The 23664-nt window shown below is 36.5% G+C and overlaps 1 protein-coding gene across 1 annotated transcript in view; it reads left to right on the top strand.

The window, feature by feature from the left end:
- The first annotated feature begins 278 nt into the window (after positions 1–278).
- CDH9 (cadherin 9) overlaps positions 279–23664 on the top strand; it is a 155800-nt gene continuing 132414 nt past the window's right edge. The window contains exon 1 of the mRNA XM_081952082.1: positions 279–549. The gene's annotated coding sequence lies outside the window, so the exon portion shown is untranslated. The remainder of the gene's footprint in view (positions 550–23664) is intronic.

Below are 23664 nucleotides of genomic sequence, written 5' to 3'. Positions count from 1 at the left end.
CCCTTATTTCAGGATTGAACATGAAATGAAACTCTTTGATTGAGGTTTCTTTTTAGTAATGAGTAGCTCTTGTCAAAGCCCTCCTGAGTATGCCCTCCTCCTTCATTCACTTGCAAATCACTGGGTGTTTGCTACAGCCAAACCCCCCTCCTCCTCTTTCCCTCCCAACGTCCACATTCCTTCACACCTTCCGCCCCTGTTCCCCAAAGCCTCAGATCCAGCACTGGCTACTGCTTCATCAGTAGCAAGAGCTCTTAGCCTAGGAAGGATGGTGCTTTTTTAAGCAGAGGTTCTGAACCCAAATCAATCAGACCGAGGAGGTTGGGGAGTCTACGGCTTCAGTTTGCTACTTGCTGAAGTTAAAAGTGATGCAGAAGGAGGGAGGCAGGGACAAGGAAAGGGAGTGGGAGAAAGATCGCGAGCGGGGGAGGAAGGTCGGTGTAGACACAGCGTTGGAGCTAAGATCCACAGGCAGATGAGGAACTAAAGCAACCTTGAACAGCGTTAGCTGGAAGTAAAGCTTCAGCCGCTTTCACCAGCAAGAAGGAGGTGAGTGCTCCCTCTCGGTTCGTCTTAGATTCTCGAACAACAGGCTTCATTTGAATGTTAGACACTGTATTTTTTTAATCCCCTCCCCCCCCCTCTTATATTTTTGCGGCGGGATGGAGAGGATGCATGAAGACAGAAATAAAAGGCGTGCGCGGAGAAATGGGTAGTCAGCGACAAGAGCTACTACACATTTTTGAAACTTGAACTCCGATTTAAAGTGTTTCCTTGCGCACTTGCATGCAAATTCACACAGGAAGGACATGCATGGAATCCATTGGACAGTTTGCCAACAGGAATGGAGCTGGATTCATGATGTTGACAGAGCTGTTTTAGCCAAGCGGGATTTTAAACTTCCACTTATTCATTTCTTGCATTCAATATTGCTATAGAGATATTACTTGATCTGCTTAGGGAGCAAGCTATAAATGAACAAATCTTAATAAATTATTAATAAGTAACAAGTCTATATTATTTTAATTAGCCAAATAAGGAAAAGATGTATCTAGTATTTTCTGTAAAATAAAATTAAAATAAAATCATTAATCTGTAAGGACTATAGTTACTTTCAAGGGGCAAAAAAATGGGTTCGTGCTTATTCTGATTTTACAAAACATTTATTAGTTTGACTTGCTTTGCTGGCAGAGTTCAAGCTTCCAAATATCATAGAACTCTGCTTCAGCATTATTTTTGTTCACAGTGAAAGATGGTATGGGTTGAATGCACAGTTGGCAAATTTGAGAGTGGAATAGCTAGGCAAACTTCTTTGCCAACTCATAATCTCCTTCTGGACTAGCAATTCTGATCAACAAAACCCCTGAAAGGAAGTAGGAATTCAGGAAGAATATCCTAATCAAGATATTTCATTTTACGGATCTGACTCATCTGAAAGGGTAATTCACTGACAGTTCTCTCACCAGCAATTTCTGTTTGCTTGGTATTGTTTTCCACCTACATTTTCAGTTATGCATGCCAAGAATTCACAGAACATCCAGATCCTCAACTCTGAAATGATGAATGTGAACTGTAAAGGAAATCAATATTCCTCAATTGTATGGACTGTCTGTGTACTAAACCCATTCATCCTTTGCCAGGTAGATTTAAATAATGGCTCCAAATAGAAATGGACAAGGATCCTGGTATGAGGTAATTTACATTTGTGTTTACCATGTTAGAACTATGAGGGGATCATCTGGGAGTTGATAAAGGACTTGATTTTTACCCCAAAATATCCCATTTATCTTTTTCGCAGAAAGGGAGATCCGCTTTAATTTATGCTGATATATTTTTTTTCTCAAGCACAACTGCTTGTGATTCTATTGATGTTTGGGAATTATGGCACTTTCAGGAGATCTAAGAAGATACTTTTGCTTTTGATGTCGGTAGTATTGTTCAATATGTAAGTTTTAACTTCCTAGCCCAAGGGATGCTTTCAATCTTACATTAAGAATCAACTGTGTAAGTCAGATATTCTTTCATTTTGTTTTATATGTGTACTGTCGTACTTTCAGTAAATGTACATTCTTATCCGCATGTAGACAGTGAAGTGCATTTGAGTGAACAATCCACTGAATATGAAAAAAAGATGATTTCCTCACTATGATGAGCATTTGATTTATGGGGGGGGGGAGTCATAATAGCTGAGCATCAGTTGGATTTTTATGCACATCATTTTCTGAATATCATAGTGATCCCCTATTGAGATCCATCAGTCTAGTGTACATTTCCTCCTGAAGAATTTCCTGACATTCTGAAGCAATACTAAGCTAGTGAAACACCAGTTCCTAAAAATGGGCATATTGACAGTAAACAAATGTGATTTGAGCATGGAACTAGATAAGCTATTGGCAAGCAATACGGTCAGTATTTATTAGAAATAAGGCAAACTTTTATATTCAAAAGCATGTAGGTAGCATGGACTAGGTTAAATGGTCCTACAAACAACATCAAATCCATTGAAGTAGAATAACTTTCAAACAAAGCACACTGTGTTAGTATTTAAAACAGTGCATTATGTGAAAAATGGCTTGATTTTGATTGTTTGCTGGTTCTTTCATTATGGAATAAAAAAATCTGGATTGCAGAGACAAAACAACTTCAGAAAAGCCAATGGAGAGCTTTGTTCTTTGGTTAAGAGATGCAGCACTCCACAGAGTGGCAAAATAAAACCAAGATGAAATCTGAGAATCCCCCCCACCCCTTTCTGCATTTAATCTATTATTTTTGAGGTAGAACATTTGTTTATTCCTTAAATAGTTTTATTACAGATAAGTAGTACAATATTTCACAAGCTTGCAGATGCCTTGTCAAGCTAAACTTAAATTTTGAAAAGGTTGTTAACATGTTTAATTGATTATTCTGAGAACCGAGGAGGCAGAAATTCTGCAGTAAATTAGATCAGCTTGAGAGAGAAAGGAAGGAGGAAAGGATTCTAACAAAACCTGGCATAGAGTTGATGAGTACCAATCACTCAATCCCCTAGAATGATAAACCTGGCAGGTACTAAGTGAAATCATGTGCTGCCATCTCCTGTGAGCCAGGTTCTTTGATATCTAAAGTATCCTTGGCAGATGCCTGTCTGAAATCTTCCAAACAGATTTCACAATATCCCTGTTTAACATATTCTGTTTGAAAGCACTCCCCCCCCCCCCCGTATTTGTAAGATCCGTGAGAGTACTGTACCTACAGGATACCACACTGTGATTACTTGTGTCAAAACAAGGATGCATTCTTTGAAGGAGACTGTATAGTAATATATGGGCAGTTTACCCAGTTGCATCTAACTAAATTGAAACTACAGACCCAAACACTTATTCCAGAATTGATGCTGGACATCAGCAAATAAAATTGACCATCATTAACCAACATCATCTTTTTATTATTATTGAGATTTACCGGTTGAGAGCCAATGGAAAGCTTAGTTGCTTTTTTTGTAGCAATTAATTATTAGCAATTCATTGCTAATGATTATGAAGTGAGTAATTATCATAAAATTTGGTATTGCTCCTTTATATGGGTCTTGTTATGGAGAAAAGGATAGCTTATAGAATATATTTGAACTTATAGTATTATTATATAATATAGTATTATTCATAAGAATTATTTGGTTTTTTAAATGAAAGGAAATTAGCGTTCTTTCACCGGATGAATCTTTTCATGTATATTCTTGAAGCATCTCTATTGAGTTTTTCTACCTTCATTGTGTACTCAAGTTTGGAAAATCCATAACTACAAACTAATAAGTCACATTTTAGGTTCGTGATGTGCCCAGCTTGATAGTTGTGACTCAGAAGATCATAATCCCATAAAATTAAATTAAACAAGCAAACAATGATTCAGTTACCCATGTATAAATATGTCAGGAAAAAAATGCTACAAATTTATACTGGGATTTTCTTGCTTCAAACTGACAGACAGAAACTTTATTTTTATCCTTGACTATTTAATAGTTATACCTGATATGTGTAACACTTCTTATTCTGTATTAATTTTGTAATTTTTATAACACTATCAGCTTTTTGAGACTGTAAATACTTTACCACAAAATGAATTTACAATTTTTTCAGCTTTCTGAGGCTGTTGGGTATGATCATGGTAAATAGTGTAACACATTTCCTGTGAATGAATATTATGCATAATAGACATCATTCTTACTGTCTGAAATAGTGACTTCTGAATAAGCATGCACAAAATCACAGATACACTTTCTTATAAGACATTCCACTGGCAAATTTAGAGTTACCAAATTTCAACTACAGCAATTCAGTCAACGAAAAATGGCTGCAAAAATGACTTTAACCTTCTGCTACTCTCTAGTGGTTGTCTGGGTATTTGCAGCCCAGATCTTTACAAATGTCACAACTTGGTGATCTAGAGATCTGCTTTTAGGAATTTTTTTTTAATGACATCAGAAGCCCCCACTATAAAATTATTCCAGTTTCCTTCTCTTTGTTCCCCCACAATAATGTAAAATGTGTAAAATCTCATCAGAAATATAAATTTGCTTAGGCAAAGACATTGGCAATAGGCAAGTTTATTAGAAGCATCCCAGAGTGTGACATTAGGAAATTGGAGTTAGGAGGAAACCAAACTCCAATGCGCATAAGGGCATGAAATAATAAGAACCTGACTTTTATGAAATGTGCCTGGAAGAAGAAGGAGTGCAGCTGACATTATTTTTCAATCATTCAATAGGTGTTTGATTTCCTCCTCCTCCTCCTCCTCCTCCTCCTCCTCCTCCTCCTCCTCCTCCTCCTCCTCCTCCTCCTCCTCCTCCTCCTCCTCCTCCTCTTCTTCTTCTTCTTCTTCTTCTTCTTCTCTGTCTCTCTCGTTGTATGGCTTGTATGGTCCTCAGTAATGTCTAGAGATGCACAAATACTTGGATATGAATAATGATATCTGAGTGGGGACAGAGAACATTTCACATTCCCTGAAAAGGTTTATGGAGACATTAACATTAAAAAAAAAAAAAACTAAAGCCCATTTTGCTACTAAAGGGCAACACAAAAGCAAGCCAAGGGAAATGAATCACAATTCTGGACCATCAAAATTCTTGGCATCATCAGTATTTAATAAAAAAAAAAATGAAGGGTTCCTTTCCCCTTAGCTGTTTTTTCTTCCCAGCTATTTCCCAATAAAATTGGGTCATTTTGGGTAGCAATTTTGTACAAATTTAAGCAAACTTTAGGAAATGTGTATTAGCTTGAGTTCCTTATCGAACTTCCATAGCACTTTGATCAAGCCTATGATTAAAGCATTTCCAATATTGATCACCCTTTAAAATATTGTCAGTGTTCTTGTAGCAATTCATACAATATATTACATAATTCATTTTATTTATTTATTTATTTATTTATTTATTTAATTTTTTTGAATTGGTGGAATTTTTCCCAACTGCTGCAACTTTTCCCAATAAACATTGCTTTGTGCTCACCTTATATGAGAAAATAAAGGGGAATATATTAAGCTGTAGATACAACCATATTTCGCAAATTCAGTTCTTTCTAAATACAACCATTTCAGAAACTCAGCTTTCTCAGATTTACTCTTATTTCTGAACATATAGTCTTCCCCAAAAAACAAAAGTCCACAACTTTTATGTGAATTTCTAAGCAGAGAATAATGGCAATGCATTCTACTCATTGTTATTCACTTGAGATCATTAGTACTGTTAGAAACAGTCTAACTACTTATAAAGAATTGCCTTGGGATTAGGCTGGAAAGCCACTGTCCAGGAGAAAATACCAACTTGGATATTCAGTGAGATCAACCCATTCTGATTCTAGGTAGAAAGTCTGCAGTTTTTGTTCTGCTACGAATCCCAAGCTAAGGTTTAGCAAGCTCTAACAGAGACTATTGTAAATGATCTAAGACTGGAGGTAGAGGGGTTTAAGAGCTGAACATAAATTCTAATTTGCTTCTTGACTGAAACCTGGATTTTTTTTAAAAAAATGCAGATGTACATAGTATTGCATTTCTAACCAAATAAGACTGATATTTTGAACAAGTAGAATTGAGTGAATCTGTTTGCACATCCATCCTTTCCCACATTTTAGCCACAAATGTATTTCCTTCCTTCCTTCCTTCCTTCCTTCCTTCCTTCCTTCCTTCCTTCCTTCCTTCCTTCCTTCCTTCCTTCCTTCCTTCTCAAAGATTCCATATGTGCATTTTTCTAATGTATGTATATTTTCAAATGTCAACTTTTTGGTCTCTGTATTTTTGGTGCCCACTTTTTGAATAGAGACTTCTATACAAAGACAAATACTCCAAATATATCTGCTGAGTTTAGATAAAAATATTAAAATGTGTACATTTCTAAGCTATTTTCTTATATGTTTTATTGGTTTAAACACATTTCCTTTGTGTATCACTGATTTGGGATGGTTATCTCTGTTGCCCGTGAACTGGTAGTTTGTCCTGACTTTGTATTTGTCCCGACATAGTATTTGTTAACCAGAAAGTAGTTTTGCCCAAAGTTTAAATGCTTTTGTGAATTTGCCTTTTCAAGCTCAGTACAAACAATTTATGCCAAATACTTCTGGAAAGGAGATTTTAGATTTAAGGAAATAAGGTTTGAACTTGGCTAACACTCTAAAGAAAAATACTTTTTATGTGTTAATAATATATACTAATTTGAATTTCTAATTATTCCCACTAACGTAGTATGTGACAACTAAAAGAGAAATCAATTGCTTCATCACATAACAGGGAAACAAATTTATGACTTGACTTTGGAAAGGGATAAAATAATTTGTCCAAAATATACTAATATACGCTTTCTTACTTCCAGTGGTATTTGGGTGGGGAGACTTTAATCTTGAGAGTAGAAGCTGGAATAAGTTGTTTGTATTTATTTTAAAAAGTCATAAAAACACTAAAACTGAGATATGAGCCAGCAGACTAAATTATTTGAAGATGACTAGAAAAAGTAGTATAACAAGCAGAGTCAAGGATACTTTAGCTCAAGTCTATTTACCTTTTTGTACCTATAAGTAAGGAAAAGGAAAAAGAAACTACTTATGAATGAGCCATGGACAGAAAGGAAGAGCTGAGGAGGCTGCATATGCTGTCATGAATACAAGGAGCAAGGAGAGGAACAAAACTCATCTTTGTCAACTCTCTTCTTTCTGTGATCATGAGGAATTGCTTTGGTATCAGAGAGCAGGAAGGTAGCTGCCAATCATTTCCAATCTCCTTCAATAGATAATGAAAGTAGTGAATAGGGAGGAGGTAGGGCATTGTGTGCTTAATATTGCCAGGTTAGATGTGTCTGGAATAGTGGATGAGACAAACCAATTTTAAATCTCTGCAGAGCCTTGAAGCTTCATGAATAGATTTACAGTATGTATAGCATTAATAACCCATCTGCCAGCCTGAAAGGATAACCTTGTCTGTAGGGACACTGTTGTCTGTAACCTAGGCTGTTCAACTTGTGGTTAGCCTAGTTGTACACAATTGTTACTATGCTATCCCCACACCCCCAAAAATAGAGAAATGTTCTTATTCTGTGAAGATTTCTTCCCTCTGTAGTTCGTGGCTCTATTGCTATAAGATAGACATCACAAGGATAGCAATGAATTCTAACCATATTCATAATCACACATGGTTCCTTTTATATAAGCATCCTGGGTTATACCTCTTGCTTACATTGGAATGCAGGGCCAGTGTTGAAACAATTTGGGGTATCATCTTATATATAGCCAGATAAGAATAAAAGATACCTATGGAACTACTTAATTAACACATGAATAATTAACACATTTTTGTGTGTAGGCCTTCAAGACAATGTTGATTCCTGACAACTGCCTGGACAAGACCCTGCAGTTTTCTTGGCAAAATTTCAGAAATGGCTTTCCATTGCCTGTTTTCTAGGGGTGAGGGACAACGATTGACTAATGTCACCCAGCTGGCTTTAAAGGCAGGACTAGAACTCATCGTTCCTGGTTACTAAACTGTCTTAACCACTTCACCAGACTGGTTAATAAATAAGTCCATGAAAATCAAAAGGATTAAACAAAAATCAGCAGCAAGTATGCCACTGCACTTTTTGATATGTGTAGCAGTGATAAACAACAAATATTCAGTTCTATTCATTTTGAAAATTGAAATAAATTGTAGGTAACAAACAGCCAACAAGCACATATTTTATTCTCATGAATAATGCATGCCGTCAGTCTGTGTCAATCAATGAAACATAAATGTGCCTGATTGCTTTATTAGTGTTTGCATTTTTTTAAAAAATGGCATTCATGTTGTCTTTTGCTCCAAAACATAACAAGTATAGTTAATTTATTTACTTTATTCTTTCTTTTCTCTCCTTGTGGCAAGTGGCATATGATTCAGCAGACAAGGACAAGATAAAAAATATAACAACAGTGAATTCATTTAAATCACACACACTCTAAATACACAGTAAATATATTTCTAATTTGTGTGGGCAGATTGGAACTTCTTATTGAAATAAAGACTATCCATTACAAGCTTTTATTTAAATCCCACTTTAGTGGAAGTGTGAATACGTTAAAAAAATATTTCACCAAAGCTTCAGTTGGATACTTTTTCACCACTCTTCTTTATTAAAATACACAAAGAATTAGAAATAACAATTCTCAGTATAGCATCCATAAATACATCCTCATGTTCCAAAACATGTTCCAATACAAGAATGTGTCTCTTATATTTCAGAAGCACTTCGTTTTATTCCCCCCCCCCCCCCCGCATACTGCACTTTCAATTTTGCCCTTTTGTTTTGTGAATCATTCTTCCTTCATTTCTGCAACATCAACAGACAGAAGAGTGGAACAGAGACAATAGAATCTGCTCAGGTTCACATTATCTCCTGTTCAGGTGATCCTGAACATAGACATTGTTCAGTGACACTGTTTCCATTATTAGGTCAAATGCAGTCTTTTTCATATGCACAAAACAAATATTGTAGTCACTCCAGAAACAACCCACATTCTTATTTTAACATTACACTTTAGTTAACGCCATCTGCACTTGCACCTTTCTATTGTTCATGGTCTATGTGTCCCATCCACAGAATCCATCTGAGATAGACAATTTATTCATGAACATTGCTTTAATAATTCTAGCATTCTATCAATATTTTGGCAAGGTTCTTCTCCTAGGGGAAGCCAACACTCCCAGGGAATTTGAATCCTTATTATCATCATTAACCTCTTTATTCATTCAGATCAAACAACCATGGCTTATTCAGCAAAGTTACCAAATATTAACCTTGGCAGATTTTGATGACAATTCACCTGAAAATAAAAATGATTCAATTAAAAACATACAGAGGTTTGCAGCAAATAATCTACATATGAAGATACCATTTAAAATGTATTATCCTCTAAATAACTAATTTCAACCATTCACTGACACCCATATAGTCTGATTATTTACGCTACTTCCCAGCTCAGCAAACTTCTTATCATGGATTTTTGGGCTGCCAGAATATTCTTATATCCCCAATCGTGGTTGTTTTGATGATATTAAATATATCATATAGCATATACAAACACAAAGCACAAAAAAAAAAATTCTAACTGTATTCAATTTCTCTGCTATTACCTGCTGATCAAACATGAAATAAAATGTTCCATTTAATTCAGGAAAAAGTTTCTGTACTTTTTATTCAGGGTGAAATTACATAGGGGAGGCAGTCCTTAGTTAACGGACACTTGTTTAGTGTCCATTTAAGCTTATGGTGGCACTGTAAAAGTAGATTTATGACTGGCCCTCAAACTTACAATTCTTACACAGCTGCATGGTCATATGATCACAATTTAGCTGTCACACATTTATGACAATCTCAGCATCTCTCGGTCCCTTGATTTACAGCTGGCTTTTGACATGCAAAGTCAATGGGAAACCAACAGGAATGAATAACTCACAGTAATATGATGTCATGAATAATGACTTCAGGTGATTTGCTTAATGACAAATTGGAACTGGGTATAGTCACATGATGTTTCATTTAATGACTGCATTGCTTAGTGACAGAGTGGCCAGTCTCAATTGTGGTCATTAAGTTAAGGGATGACTACATATTCTAGTTTTTTCTTCTGTTTGTAAATTTGTTTTGAAAAAAGAATTAAAATTAAGTATTGTTTGTTTGTGAGTTTACAACAGTCTATTTTATGGTACATCTGAACTTTATGGTGCATTTTTTTTTCAGATTTTTCTCCCTATTTGATGGGAGAAATGATTCACAAGAATATTGTATATTTTAATGAAGTTGCTAGGAAAAATAAGAACAATATTGTGTTCAAACATGCTTAAGTGAAAAGAAAAAGAAAAGAACTAAAATAATAATTTTATAAAGCACTTGGCATATTCTATTGAGAGAAATAAGAAAAAGAGGAAACTTTTTACCAACATAATTCAGGTTGTTGTTTAAAAAGAAAACATTGAAATGTTTCATAGTCAGATAACTATGAGCCAGAAACCTTTAAATTAACACCAAAAATAAGAGTATTTATTGTGTGAGGGTTCTTTGCAAGCAGTGGTGGTATTCAAATAATTTAACAACTGGTTCTCTGCCGTAATGATTTCTTCCAACAACCAGTTCACCAAACTGCTCAGAAAGTTAACATCCGGTTCTTCCAAAGTGGTGCAAACTGACTGAATCCCACCACTGTTTGCAAAGTCAGTCATGGACATTTGGTTTGAGTAAGATTTTTCCTTACTGCCAATCTTCTTATGGTAGTCTTTTACCTCACAGCCATTAAAGCAATTAATATAACTATATACATTTTGATATACTAGAGATAGTATGGAGATTTTGATATTATTTGATTAATAATTGAACCTGTTAATAGAATATTTGTATTCTTGATATTGATTGTTGCTTGTGTATTTATTGGATTTTAGAATGGTTCTATTCATTTTTTGACTATCCTGGGATTGATTCTGCAATGCAGGGCAGAATACAACCTGTTGAATACTGTTTTTAGCAGCAGACAAAAAGTTCAGCATCCTTTATTTATGTCATTACATTTTCCCCTTTATTTGATCTGCATATTTACAAAGCATGCATCATTTCTTTGTTAAATATCTTGACTCTTCAGTGTTCATGAACAATCCTCTCGGGTTGAATTGAGTGAATTGCTGGAATACTTTTAACATTCTACTTACTTTATTCTATTTCATATTTATGTCCAACTTTTATTATTTGGGACAGGTTACAGCATAAGAATGCAAGATCAAAATCTTGGTCTTGTCGAGTTTATGCACAGTAACATGTCTGCAATTCTGTGAATTCAGTTTTTAAAAAAATGAGAAGAAAGAGAAAGAAATATGTAGTTTTACTTAAATGGCACTGCATTTTTTCAAGCAGAGATCACAGAAATGTTCCCATTAAGCTAATGTGAATATAAGCATGATGCAATTACAGTACTTTTGAGGAGAAAAAAAATCCTTATAGTTATCACAGCAACTATTTTAGCTAGTATTACACAGCCATATAATTTATGTTCTACGAGATTCTATTGGTAAACAGTGGTTGTCATAAATGTTCACATTCAGAACATGGAATATCTAATCAAATGTCTTCAGAACACTAGTTCCTTAAATGAGTGTTGACACTTCCAAAATGAATAACTACAGAAGCAAAACAACTCTGCTGTTCTTCAGGATGTTAATACTCCTTACGGAGTATGGCAGAATGTATGAATGAAAATTTCTCACAAGTTCCATTTAAAAAACAACAACACATGCTTCTGGTTGTATTAATGAGCCACTTTAAATGAAGGGGTGGGTCCTACTTTCCCTTCATCTCTATCAAAGGGATTAAAAAATACCACATTATATTGCAGTAGATTCTGTTACTTGGCTAAAATCAATTTTGGCTATGTGAATGTTCAAAAGTACAATATCTAAGGCTGATTTGATCATCTTCAAAGAATTATCTAACATTTATATTTTATGTATGTGTTTGTATTGCTAGGGAGACTTTTAAGTACAGAAATCGTATGAGATACGGACACATGCACACACACACACACACACACACACACATATTACACATACAGAAAGAATACAGTAGAGGAAGAAGAAAACAAGTCATTTGCCTGGCCAAATATGGGAAAATCTGACTTTAAAAAAGAAAAAAGGGAGGAAAAATCCAGTGGCACAAAACACTGAAAACCCCAATTGAGTTTCTTTGTTTTGTATTTCAAGTCAGCTCTTCTGATCACTTGGGCAGACTGATATCAGACTAGTCATTATCTGATGGGACCATGAACCTCCACACTGTCTGAACAGACATTCAGGAAAGCAACTAGTAAGGTTTCAGAAGGTAATGAAAGGATGGCATGGAATCCACCAGTTGCTACCAATTTATTCTTTGCCTTTGAACCAGTCTTGATTCTTTGCATTTGCCTGAAAAAAAAATCCCTGCATTTTTCTTGACGTTATATATCGGAAATGATTTGCCCTTGCCATCTTCCTAGGGATGAGACTGAATGATTGGCCAATGTCACCTAGTTGGCTTTATACCTAAGGTAAGAACTAGAATTCATAGTATCTTGATTTCCAGCCTGTTGCCTTGACTGCTACACCAAACTGACACTCACAGTTTGCCCTAAAACTATCCCACATTACATTGTTTAATGACAGCAATACTGTCCAGACTCATAGGTGATCCGCTTTACAGATAGACTGTGGGGCAGTGCTGGAAATATTGCAGTCTTGCCCTCTTGTGTCCAGACCAGGAAAATGAATATTAAGGTGGCAATGAGGAACAGCCAGCAGGATGGAGTCTGGGCAACTGAATGTTTACTGGCCATCTGTCCTTCTTATCGCTGGTATGGAGCTTAGTTCAGCAGATATATTCTCATTGTGCTCAGAGAGAGAAATATCTGCCTCTACCTAGGATCAAACCCACAGCCTCCTGATTGTGAGGCAAGAGTTCTACCTCTAGGCTACCGCACTCTTCCCACACCCAAGAAGTAGGAAAACACCACTTCCAATTTGGAAAACTGAAGATATAGTAGATTAACATTACTCAGAACTGGAGCTGAGGATGAGGTAGTAGTAGTGACATTATGGGAACATACTTCTCAAAAAAGGGTTGTGACACAGTATGCAGGGCATTTACCCAATATAGGCATAATAATGAAACAAGTTTGACTTCAATGCAGTACTTAAATGGTTTGCTATAAGTTTTCTATCTCTTCTTCAGCTTCTCATTTGAATTCTTTGTGATTCTTCTCCATATTCATGAGGGATAAAGCTGCACTGAAAGATTAAATAACTTATTGAGTAATATAAATAAACTAAACCCCAGTAAATACAGAGAAAATAATATCTCATAGCTTCATATGGGGTTATTCTAAATAAAATATTTCAAACTTTTATCTGTGAGAGAAATAGTTATAGAAAACCCAAACACAAGAACAGCAGGGTTGGGAAAAAGTTAACATAAGCTATCCCAAAAGTGCTTTTTCAGGAGGCAACTGGACTTTCTTATTTTTTCTTTGAAGATGTTTCACTTCTCATCCAAGAAGCTTCTTCAGCTCTGCCTGGATGATGGGAAATGGAAGGTTTTATATTCATACAGCTGGTGATTTGCATTCTTTTAGAACAATGATGGCAAACCAGGCAAATCTGGTGTGCATGCGTGCATGGTGATCAGTTGTCCTTTGTATGCGGGGCAGTGCCAAAAACCAGTGTGTGTATGCACACCAGCCAGCTGATTGTCGGGTGCGCATGCATGCCAAAACCCAGAAGTTCAGCTTTTCTGGAACGTGATTCCTTCGCGCGTGCAGCAGTGCCAAAAACCAGCCTGCACATGAACACCAGACAGCTGATTGTTGGGCATGCATGTGCGCTAGAACCCAGGAGTTTGGCATTTCTGAAGCGTGGTCCCCAACAAGTACGTGCATATGCGTGCAATGTTTCTGCATGACCTTTTCGGCACTCAGTGCTGAAAAGGTTGGCCATCACTGTTTTAGAGAGTCGTTGAGGCCACTTGGAGGTTTATCTGTGTCCTCAGGGTCACCTGAGTAGTGCAAATGTGTGTGAAGCCTTCTTGGCTGTGGGTTGTTTTCAGCCCTGTGTCCCTTGACTGTTGAAGACAGGCACAGTCTGTTGGGAATGAGCCTGTGTTGTCTACATCTCAAACTGAAGTGCAAATGGTTCCTGTAGTCTGCAATGTTTTCTGGAAATCCGTTCATACTCCTGCACCATTCAAAGGTATTCATCCCAAAGTGCATAGCTCTCTGTGACCTTAAGACACAAGTAAACCTCCAAGTGGCTCAATGACTCTATAAAAGAATGCAAATAACCAGCTATCTGCAAGGTATATAAATCCTTCCATTTCCCACCATCCAATCAGAGCTGAAGAAGCTTCTCGGATGAGAATTGAAATGCCTTCAAAGAAAAAAAGAAGAAAGTCCAATTGCCTCCTGTAAAAGCACCTTTGGAACCACTATGCCCTGGATGACTGAGAATCTCCATAGACATTTAAAATAAGCTACTTAAGAAAAATTCAAGATTTATCATAATAATTCACTCTTTTGGACTGCACATACATGGAATTCCATAGTATTCAAATACTCTTTCAAGCACACACTAAAATACATATTCTCAGAATTCTAAGCAAGATCAATTATTTATCCAAAGTGGCAAGCAGAGTGAAAAAAAAATTGCATTCATAACTGTGTCTTGTAACGTATAATTATTCTGCAACGGAAATATATGTCTTATATAAAAGTAAATATTCTTTTTTTACTTGCTGCATCGATATAATGTTCTGAGGCAAAAGTAGCTTGTAATAACAACAACAAAAAAAAAAAAAGCCTGGAAAGGGAATAGATGAGAAAATGATATTATAAAGGACACTGTTTTATTTATTTTCAAGTAGATCTGCATATATTTTTTTAAAGAAATAAGCCAGATTAAAAAGTGGTGCATGCCCTGTAAGAGTTTTAAAAGCAGTGAGTAGCTTTTCACACCTATAGGGACAGATACATTACAATGCTTCAAATTAGATTAGAGTTATTTCTACCTCAGAAGCAAAATTTGTCAGCTAGCTTTGGAACACAACTATTCCGGTCTGTGAAATAGAATCAGAACTTTTTAATATCTATATTCTGAAATGCTAGGAAAAATATATATAATAGATTCAGTGTAACTGCTTTTATTTTTTATGAGTGATGAATGGAGTTTCTCCTTGTTGGTTTTTTTTTGGTGTGTGTGTATTTGTTTTTCCAGTCTAGGTTTGGCATCTGTTTCTGATTGCTTACATTCACATGAACATTAGTATATATGTTTATTCTTCTAGAATGCACATTTTTGCACGCTGTTTTATAATGTTTTATGCCCCCCTTCACACACAATTGTATGCATTCTCCCTAATCAGGATTGGGATTCAGCTGGTTCAGACCGGATGCTAATTTTACATCTGGTTCGCTGAGCCGGTCGTTGCAAGGACTGGCTGGCCTTGCCCACTCCACCCCTCCCCTCCCAGGATGTCCATGTGGTCCATTTTGGATGCCAGGTAAGTGTAGGGCCTCTGCAGAGGCTCTGGGACAGTGAAAAACGGGCCTTTTGGAAGTTCCAGGAGTCCAGAAATAGGCCCATTTCTAGCTTCCAGAGCCCAGGGGAAGCCATTTCACCCTCTCAAAGGCTTGAGGAAAGCTTCTGGAGCCTAGGGAGGGTGAGAATGCCCCCACCACCATTATAGTGCAGGAGGCCAAGTATCTCCTACTATTTCTTTATATGGAAAGTTTCCAAGGAGCCTCAAATGTTCCTTGGTCTTTGCTGTAGTCATCAGCTCCAGTTTTGCAGAACTTTTTTCAATTTGCCATGCCTCAGTCCCCAAAATTCAATATTCAGCACATGCTCTGCTTTGCTTTTTAGGTCCACCCCATTACAATTTATAATTGTCATTCTGTTTAACATTTGTGCCATGGTAATATAATAGTTCAAAGTATAGTTCATATGACATTTGTTCTCCAAGAAAAGAAAATATCTATAAATTTATGGTGAAATCATCATTAGTCTGGCAGAATAAGAAGGTATTTAGAAAATCAATTTGGAATAGATTAGCACTGTCCTCAAATATTAATCCTAAGGAGGGTTTTGCCTGCTCATGTATACAATCTGATTAGGTTGGGCCAGTGACGTGCGGTAAGGTTTATGGATGGTGAGGCTGGTGATGTCATCAGCGCAAGCCACGGTCCCCTTCATGTTGACTCAGAAAGGCGGGGAATGGGACCACGTGTGCAGGAGGCTGAAGCTGCCTCAGTCTCCTGCACATGTGGTCCCATTCCCCACCTTCCTGAGTCAACATGAAGGGGACCGTGGCTCGCGCTCCGTGTCCCGCGGCTCACCCTCTGCGGTCCCGCAGCTCGCGCTCCATGGTCGCGGCTCATGCTCCATGGTTCCCTTCATGTTGACTCAGGAAGGCGGGGAATAGGAGCACGTGTGCAGGAGGCTGAAGCTGCCTCAGCCTCCTGCACACGTGGTCCCATTCCCCTCCTTCCTGACTCCTGAGTCAACATGAAGGGGACCACAGAGCGCGCTCCGCAGAATCGTGGCTCACACTCCACAGTCCCCTTCATGTTGACTCATGAAGGCAGGGAATGGGACCACATGTTCAGGAGGGATGCTGAGGCTAGAGGAGCCTCCTGCACATGTGGTCCCATTCCCGGACCACGTGTGCAGAAGGCTCCTCAGCGCCTTTTCCCTTTTCCCTTTTTTATTTTAATGATGAGAGCGGTGAGGCTCTGCCTCCCCTTCCTCCCCTGACTGCACGTCCCTGGGTTGGGCCCCACATACATATCAGGCCTCCCAACTTCTTTCAATATTCTCCATAAACTGTTGTTTCAATCTTTTTACATTCTGTTTTTAGTTTACCTTGATAATTGTCCCTGAACTCAATCTGGTTGTTACAATTATTGTTATAGTTAGCCTTGACAAATTTGAAGAGGCTTCTGGATCCTCTAAAACTTTGCCAATTTTATGAGGATATTTTTTTAATAGTTGTGAAACAATAAGTCCTGATGAGAGCTGCACTAAATATTGTGTGCATTAATAAGTAAACATGTTTTGTGTAGGAAGGGTGAGATTTTGTGGGGTTTCTTATCATAGCAAAAATTCCCAAAATTACAAATTGTTTCCTCAGCAATATAGAAGATTTTTTGCCGGTTTAATGATGGAGAATGAAAGACAGGAGACAGAAAGCGTATTTTTCTACAGTGTAAGAATGTTTGGATTATAAATGTTAGGTTTGTAAATATTAGTAAGCAATCTCTACTTGAAAAATGAACATTGTAAATGTGATCAGATCATCTGATAGCTGGTAAATTGAAAGAAATAGGCAGAAATACTGAAAAAATAATTATGAAATTTGTTTTTATATTGGATTTAATTCTAGGAAATAACTGAAGAATGCTACCTGAATAGTTCTAGAAATTGAAGTACAGACATCTTAAAGTTGCCTGAATTGAGAGGCAAAGGGTCAAAAGCAAAACAGTTTTAAGTCCATGAAAGATGCAACTCATGTTTCATTCTTAAGTATAAGTCAACAGGTTTACAGATTGTCAAATGGCATAATGTTATTGGTGAGAACAGCAATAAGTTACCAGATGCTTTCTAGAAGGTGAAGAAGAGATAGAGGTGACAGCCAGCAGCCAATTGGTAAAAAAGAACATTACACTAGCAAACTGACAGGAGATAGAAATCAAGTTGCTTAGAAAATAGCTAGTAAAAAGTGAATATGGAGTCCATGTTGCTTTCTTGGAGGTGATACAGAAATGGGATGCTTTTCAGCTTCTCCTGGTGGCCTAGATCCCTTCTATGCCCATTGGCCCATACTTTCTGGACCTCAACTTGCTTTGTTCCTGAGCCAAACATTATCTGTCAGGTGCTTTCCTTTCTTAGACAGAAAAAATATTTTCCTTGACATTTAAAAAAATTGAACTCATTATATAAGTATATAAATGATTATATCATTAAAAATTGGCTTTGCAAATTTGGTATCACCAAAATTAATAATTCTCACAATCATAATTACATCTGAACATCTAGAAAGGAGTTGGCTTATAGTCTAAGAAGATCTTATGACACAGGTAGTCCGGTATGGGAAGAAGCTTCAAGTAGATGGGGCTGCAAGGATGATGGGTCTTTTAAAGGGACAAGGAAAGTTTGAGCCTGCACAATTAGTTGAAGATGTTTATTAATTCTACATATTTGGAAGTCCTAAAGTCTGTCTGTCTGTCTGTCTGAAAGTTCTAACTGGTCAGATTTCTCATCAGTTGCACTGTAACAAGTGCTAGATAGAGAAGATTCTTTAAAAAACGCAATTTTATTGTTTTCGCTAAGAAATCTAAATTTACAGGAATATGAGTTCCTTTAAAATAAAAGCACAATTTCAGCAAACAATGAATCACAGTTTTAAAAGCTAAGCTCTCAAAGAACTGAACTATAAGGCCATTAATATAACTAATATAATTTTAACTCTTTTAAAAAAATCAACCAATCTGCTTATAGCAGTCTTTGCCCAGGATGCAATTGAGTATATAAACTGAGGGAATGGGATTGAATTTAAATTATTAGAAGAAATGGTTGATAACATTGAAATGAAATGATAAGTTCAATAGGCATCACCCTTCAATGATGTAAAATTCATCTGATAAAAAGACCTGTTGTCACATGTAATATTATTTTTTTTAAAAAAAGTCTAGAGTTTTCCCCAAACACTTGACCTTTAAACTAGTAATCTTAAATGATTCTTAGCTGAGACTATGGTAAAACAGATAGATGAATGGAGCTGGGCAAATGTTAAGACTGTGGGCTATTTTAAATATGATCACTACAAGATGCTTCAGAATGCACAGGAGCATAAGTTTTCTATTTTTTCCAGCAACTATCCAAAAGCAAGAAAAGGGAATAGATTTGAATCCAAAGCAAAATACTTTACCACTGAAGTCTCTGCATTTAATCTCATGCCATTGGGATGGTGAAAGTGGAATCCTTCCCATTTTTTCCTGCAGACTTGTTTCTAGCAAATAACTGCAGAATGCTAGCTGAAGAATTCTGGAACTTGAAGCCTAGACATCTTAAAGTTCTCCAAATTGAGAAACTCTCTTAAGTGTATCAGACCATTATTGAAATTAATAATGCCACCCATCTCTCTGTGCCATTTATTTTAGCATTTGTCAGGGAGAAAGTTATGGGGTTTATGAAAGATTTTGATCAGTGGTGAGTTCCCATTTTTTTTACTACCGGTTCACTTGTGTATGTGCTCATCTGCCATCCAGGCAGGTGGGCGGAGCCTCCCGCCACCGCCACTACCAGTTCGCCTGATCAGGGCCGAACCGGGAGCAACTCACCTCTGATCTCGATCTCCATAACCTCGAGTAGCAATATTAAAAAAATCAGCTAATGAAGATAAAGGTTGCTACATTAAATAAAAACTTTTCTATATAGGAAATAATAAATTGCAGTGAGAGAAGGTAATAGATTTGTCTGTTATGAGCTCATCTGTTTAGCTAACTTTGTAAACAGAGGATGACATACTTATTTGTGTAGAGATAATATTCTTTACAGCCAAAAGGGATAGAATTGGGGGGGGGGAATTTCCCTTGCTGCATCTCTGTCTGGTTTTGTGAAAAGAAACCAAGTTTGTTCTACAGTTTGCCCTTCTAATTACTCTATAAATATGCAAAAGGCTTTTTGTGGATGTGATCATATTCACACTCACATTTCTGGATGTGATCATATTGCTGTCTTTGGGAGTAGCTGGAGAAGTAGGACCAAGCTTTATAGCAACTAATTAGTTCACCTTCTGCAAAGAAATGACTGTCCTCAGATGCACCATGGCAAAGCTGGTTTTTGGGCTTTCCAAAGGTGTTAAATACACAATAACAAATGACCATGTTGGCTGCTGAGCTGGGTGGAATAAATCCAACTCTAATTTTGTTATCAGAATAAATGGTTAGCAGCTGTTGAAGTTTGGACCATTTTAAAATGCAATGATAATTAAATCATTGGGGAATTATTTCAAAGCAGTTGCTTTGATCTCCATTCTACTGAAGTGGTAAGATTCCCCAGACATCAAATGTACAAAGAAGGGGCATATTAAATGTATGATAGTTTGTTAATCTTTAAAAGGCCTTCATGAGAATTTCTCTATTTAAGTTGATGTTGGTGACTATGTGAATTATTAGAAATTTATCTTCTTTATTCATCTAAATATATCAGTAACAGATGCATAGGTGGTAGCAATTAGGAATCATCTAACTATCCCAGCTACTTTTATAAAGTAAGTAGTGATTGACTTGATTAGTATTTGAAACAAGGACATCTTAGGATTATAGATCCTGTTATTCTGTGCCTTAAAAAAACAAAAATATGATAATGACAAACTATTTTACTAGCATATTAAACATACTACACATTCAAAATAATTTGCTTTCCTACATATTATTATAAAACTCTTTAACACCTATTATTCCTCCATTTGCTGCCACTCAGGAAAAGTAAGAATGGAAACAGACATGACATTTCCCCCCTGAATAATGTACATTTCAATGTGAGGATTGTCATAATTCTCTATTTTCCTCTTTTTAATCTTTCACAAACTGCATCCTTATGTTAAAGATAAAGTGCTTCCTGTAAAATATATACCATTAAATGGAGTTTGGCTCTACTGGCACATGTTCCTTAAAATTAAGGTTTAGCGAGATCCTACATCTAATATGTATAAAGGAAAAACAAAAGGGGGAGAGAATGACATAAATTCTTAGGGTAGAACTTCATAGTGCCTGGAAATTATCCTTGCCTGCCAATAGAGTACTTGGAATATTATCAACGTAGAAGCATTTAGGATTAAGCTCTTCTGGAAGGCCTTGCATAGAAATTACTGGTCAAAATGAAGATCTTCCAGTTGAAAGACCTCAGAAGGCTTGGAATATCACAAGTAAGGCATGATTGCATTTCTCCAACAATTACTTCATTCCAATCTCATCTCCACCTATCTGCTGGCTATTAGAGGGATGGGCTGGCTCCTTCATAGCAGTGATTATGAAACTTAGTAGCCTCTTAGCCAAAGGAAATAACCAAGACTTACATGTCCAAAGGTTACACAATTTTGGGGTTTTAAATCCATTCTAATGCTTCACTTCAGCACAAACAATTGTTTAGAAACCTGACTTTCAGGTCCCAAGGTTCCTGAAACCCTGTTGTTCCAATATCGGAAGCACTTTCTCCTTGTTTAGAAAGGAATGTTATCATTTGTACTTGATGCTCTATGCAATGTTTTCAAGTTGTTTATGATTAGAAGAAGCTCCATAACAATGTTGCCAGTTCATGCAGAACTAATTAAAGACATTACCTTGAGACTTCCTGTAAGTGCCATGATGTGCTACACCTTGCTGAGTTTCAATGGCTAGCAAGATAGCATTTGTGAGGGTAATCAGAGCACATTGGATCTGAGCTAGCATAAAATGTCTGGAACAAAGAGATTGTTGAGATAATCCACATGATTCCAGCAGTCTCTCCTCATGACTAGACCACAAAAACAGCCATTTTTATGATTAATTTATCAGTGGAGTGACTGATAGTCTGGACTATATCAACACCACACTTGCAAAGCAGCCTTTATAAACATAATGTTCTAAAACTTGACTGAATATAAACTTTTTTGGATCATTTTGATGAGTGTTTGTCACTTAGTCAGACAATTATTTACACTGAATTAGGCATCATTACCCACCATTCTTCCCAAGGACATGAGATAGGTATATTTTCTTGTTTGAGGGTGTTAAAGGTATAATCACAGGATATAATCTGTTCCAAGTATATTTGGGATAGGTAAATATCTTTTTCTTCCAGTAGTCCTGCAACTATTGACCCTTCTTGCTCAGTGTTAAGTCTTGCAGCCCATTTGTTACCAGAGGTCAAGATCTGCAATACCTAAATCAGTCCTCGATGAATGGATGACAATTTATCTTATTTGTGAGTTTCTATAAATTAGGAGTCACCATATTTTGGGATAGACGCTCTTCAGGTTTTCTATCCAGGGCTTTCCATTCTGTTTGAATTCAATCCACCATTTCAGCTGTGTATTCAATGCCTGGAATTGCCCAGATGTTAATTGCCTTGATGGTATTTCCTCCACTGAGATTGGACTTTAAGATCATCTTCACTCTTTTGATGTATTCCCTTATAAACTTGTTCTTGACTTTAATGTGTTTGATTCAGCTTGAAGGATGCCCAGATATTTATAGTGATCATCTTCTTCGAAACATGCGATGTCATTTCCATGAGACATGTTGATTTCTATCCATTTTCAATATTGTTTCCCAGTGTTTGATAAGCAGGCATATTTTTCCAGTCCAAACTCTACTGCGATGTCTTAGCTGTATGTATGTACAATGTTGAACAGTGATTCTATTTCAGATGGTATTTTTCCATGCAGCTTTCAGATCATCCCTGTAAAGAAATGGGATAGCCTGGCAGATGTTTTTGGTGTTTGACAGGCATGGCTTGACTTGTTTAGTATTATTGCCAGATGATTCAATGCAGTGACAAAAAATAGTTGTGAAAATGAGTCTCTTTGAAACATATCTCTGTTGACATAAATCTCTTCCATTCAATCGCCTCCTTGCAGTTTGTTGTTAAACTGCTTGAGTGGGTGTAGACCAGTCAAATGTATCAGCAAATTATTTTGCATATTAGAGTGATTAAGACCCTTCAGACTAGCAAGGTTTTATTGTATTCATCTGTTGGGTTTCCACCTCCTTAAAAGACAATGGCATAAGTTTGATTTTAAAAGTTTTTAAAATGCATGATTTTTGGAGTATGCAGCATAAGAGTACTTGATGTATGGATTTCAGAAAATGAATAATAATTAAGAGCCAGAGAGAATTAGAATTATAGTTTTAATAAAAATCACTTATTTGTGCTAAATGGTTTTGAATAATTTTGAATCGTTTAGGAAATATTTTCTCATGAAAAATTTAGATTAAAAAAAATGATAAGGAGATCATGAAAGCTGGGGACACTAGAGCTAGACGATAAAGAAAATGAACATGAAATCCATAGTGCAAACTTTTGAATACCTTTAACCTATGTTTTGGGATGGAATGGATCAAATGCTTGATACAATTGACAGAGCTTGTTCTAATAAAGTTGTAAAACAAGAATGAGCTGCAATATCTATGAAATTAATTTGAAGGGAAATTTAAATATAATACTAATGAATCCATTGAATGACTCATTCACTAAAGGAGCTAAACAGATACTAAAAGAGGAAAGTGATCTGGATACCCCCCTCCCCCTTTCTGGATAGATAAAAAAAACTACACTAAGACTTTTTAGCAGTGACTAAAGGGTAAACGTACCTATTGATACAAAATAAATTGTTGATTATTTGGTCTAACATTCCAAAGCTCCATCCTCCCACCAAGGGAGTCAAGCTGAGAAATGGAGAAAATGGCTGCGACAGGCTGAAACCATTTTGAAGTTGACAAGTATTTTATTACTTTATTTTATCCTTCCTTCCTTTTTTCTTTCTTCTTTCCTTCTTTCCTTCCTCCCCTTCCCTCCTCCCTTCCCTTCCTCCCTTCTCTTCTTTTTCTGTTGATATATTTTGTAATTTCT

This window comes from Natrix helvetica, assembly GCF_964273705.1.
Source record: "Natrix helvetica genome assembly, chromosome: 4".
In the NCBI taxonomy this organism is placed as follows: domain Eukaryota; kingdom Metazoa; phylum Chordata; class Lepidosauria; order Squamata; family Natricidae; genus Natrix; species Natrix helvetica.
Note: the sequence above shows the minus strand (reverse complement) of the source record. Positions and strands in the feature narration are given on the sequence as shown.